This window comes from Cebus imitator, unplaced genomic scaffold (assembly GCF_001604975.1).
Source record: "Cebus imitator isolate Cc_AM_T3 unplaced genomic scaffold, Cebus_imitator-1.0 Scaffold396, whole genome shotgun sequence".
NCBI classification, from domain to species: Eukaryota; Metazoa; Chordata; class Mammalia; order Primates; family Cebidae; genus Cebus; species Cebus imitator.
The window spans coordinates 1,227,776-1,231,120 of NW_016107711.1; positions in this window are offsets into that span (position 1 = coordinate 1,227,776).

A 3,345-nucleotide genomic window follows, 5' to 3' on the forward strand; every position below is an offset into this window, starting at 1 on the left:
TTTCACCATGTTGGCCAGAATGGTCTCAATCTCCTGACCTCGTGATCTGCCTGCCTCGGCCTCCCTAAGTGGACCCCCTTTTTATAAATCGTGCTATGGAAACGAGTTCATCCAAAGTAACACAGTCAGGAGAGAGGGCTGACCCTGGAGCCTGCACTTTCGCTGATGCTGTCCCCTCGAGGGCGATGGGGCGGTAGCTTGAGCTGATGAATGAGAACAGAGGCTAAAGGGACCGATTCTTCTGATCTTCCCAGAGAAGTTGCCCGTCCCACCCAGATGACAATGGTCCCAGTTTTCAGATGTTGACTCCTTTTCTAATGGGCCTGTGGACAGCAGGTTTCACCCTCTGCTGTCCTATAGTGGCTGACATCATGGGATCTGGAGTCCAGCTGCCTGCTCTGGTTCCTCCTTACCACATTCTCTTCTGTAAAATGAAGTCATGCTAATACCCGCTTCACACAACCTGTGCAGGTTGAATGGAATAATTCAGGTGAGGTGCTGGGTGCATGGTGAATGATCAATATATGTCAGCTGGTACTATCATTTCTAGACCAGAGGCATCCAGCCCTCCCTCTCTGTAGCTCTATCTAACCCTATCCTACCCCTGACGGTATTACTTGCTACTTCTCTTTGCTGTGTGACCTTGGGCACGTTACTTGGCTTTTACGAGCTTATGCGGCCTTATTTGTAGGCTGTGAATATTAACGGTAATCATCTTCAAAATTCACCCGTAATAGTATTGATTTCAGTAGCAGCTTAGGCTGTCTAGAGCAGAGGACTTGTTATATTCTTCTAAAGTTCTTAGCATCACGTAGAAATTCATCCCAGTGTTGACTCATCATGCCAGGCAGCAAATTCTTCACCTTATCCAACTGAGTTATCTTCTGCTTTAAACTTCTATTTAAAGAAATCCTCAAGGCCAGGCGCGGTGGCTCATGCCTGTAATCCCAGCACTTTGGGAGGCCAAGGTGGGTGGATCACCTGAGGTCAGGAGTTCAAAATCAACCTGACCAACATGGTGAAACCCCATCTCTACTAAAAAAATAAAATAAAATTAGCCAGGTGTGGTGGCACATGCCTGTAATCCCAGCTGCTAGGGAGACTGAGGCAGGAGAATCGCTTGATCTTGGAAGGTGGAGGTTACAGTGAGCCAAGATCCTGCCATTGCACTCCTGCCTGGACAATAAGAGCGAGACTCCGTCTCAAAAAAAAAAACAAAAAACAAAACAAAACAAAAAGAAATCTTCTGTATGCGAGGAAAGGCTCCATTCATTTTCTTTGTAAAATGCCTCTGTGTGCTTCAAGCAGGAATTAAAATAATTGTTTTTCTCATCTGATCTGAATAAGATAAGACACAACTGCAGAACACTGCCCATGAATTTAGCCGATAAAAATACAGGACACCCAGTCAAACTTGAATTTCAGATGAACAACAAGTAATTTTTTTTTCAGGATAAATAGGTCCCCACTATTGCATGAACAAATATTGCATGGAATATACATCTATGAAGATAGTCATTGTGCATTTGAAATCCAGATGGAACCAAGGGTTTTGTATTGCGTATGGCGCCATGGTGCTGGGTGAAGCCACACCCCCACGTGGACGAGTCTGGGCAAGTCCTAGGGAGGCAACTCTTCTTCGCAGAAATCATTGAGAACCAACGCCCATCTCCTTCCTGCCTACATCTATGCCTAAAAAGCCCTTTTAGTATTGGGAGGCACGCCTGACCAGAACTTTTGTAATGTTTTCCTTGGGGTCGGTTTCTAGAGCCACTGCTTGCCAGCTTGGGCCTGTTTCACAGTGATTGGTTTATGTATTGACAGATTATTGAATATTTGGTGATAACTAATCATCTAAGTCTGTGTTTCCTCTTGAATGAAGTAGTAACTCCTGGTGTTTAGCCTGCACCATTGGGAATGGTGTGTCACACTATTGGGATGTCAGGTGTGTGTGACATGGGCAGCTGTGGTCAGTTCCCTGGGCAGAGTCTTGCTACCTGCCAAACAGGGTGTCTGGAGCTAAACAGAGCCAAACAGAGCCACCATCCATTTCCAGAGCCCAGAAACCGTGTCACCTAGGAATGATGTGACATTGGCCTTCCAGCCCAGGGCTACTGTGAGGATCTAGGAGAGATTGCCAACAAAGCCTGAGACAGCCACTGTGCTTTCTTCCCCTGCTCTGCCGTCCGGTGGGAGCTGCTGGGTAAAATACAGTCCCCAATCTACAATGGAGCTGACTAACCTCCTGCTACCCCGGTGCCCACCCTGTTCACTTTCCTGGCTGTTCCCAGTGCCTGCCTGCTTCTCTACCTGGATCTGACTCTCAGAGCCTGTTTGCCTATTTCTTTATTTTTCTTTCTCTCTCTCTTCCTTCCTTCCTTTCTCCTCTCTTCTTTTCTTTCTTGACAAGAGTCCCACTCTGTCACCCAGGCTGGTTTGCAGTGGTGCCATCTTGGCTCACTGCAGCCTCCGCCTCTCAGGCTCCAGCGATTCTCCTGCCTCAGCCTCCCAAATAGCTGAGATTACAGGCGCCCATCACCACACCTGGCTAATTTTTGTATTTTTAGTAGAGGCAGGGTTTCGCCATGTGGTCTAGGCTGGTCTCTAACTCCTGACCTCGTGATCCACCTGCCTCAGACTCCCAAAGTGCTGGAATTACAGGCGTAAGCCACCACCCCTGGCCCTTCCCTCCATTTTCAAAGCCAGCAAGGACAGATTACATCCCTCTCACCCTCTGAATCTCTCTCTCCTCCCTCCACCCTATCTCTTCTGCCTCTAGCCAGAGAATGTCCTCTGCTTTTAAGGGCTTATGTGATTACACTGGGTCCACCCTAATCATCTCCCTATTTTAAGATAACTTTAATTCCTTCTGCTAAGTCCCTTTTACCAGATTCTGGGGTAGCGGCCATGGATGTCTGTGGAGGGTCATTATTCTGCCTCCTGCAGTGGGGGTGTGGGGGAATGATGTTGAAGGGTATAAAACAAGGTGCATCCATTTCCCAAAGGGACACAAACCTCGTGGCTTAAAACCACAGGGATTTATTGTCTCACTGTTCTGGAGGTGAGAAGCCCCACATCGAGTTATCCAGGGGGTGGTGCTGCCTCTGAAGCCTTAACAAAGAAGGCTTTCTCTCCTCCTGCTGCTCGCAGTGGCTGCGGTCCCCCCTGGCACGCCCTGGCTTGCTGCTGCAGCGTTTCAGCGGCATCAATCACACTGCATCCTCCCTGCGCATCTAAGTCCACACCTTCCTCTTGGTATAAGGACACCAGTCATATTGAATAAGAGCCCACCCTAATGACCTCATCTTAACTCAGTAAATTTGCAAATATCTTACTTTTTTTTTT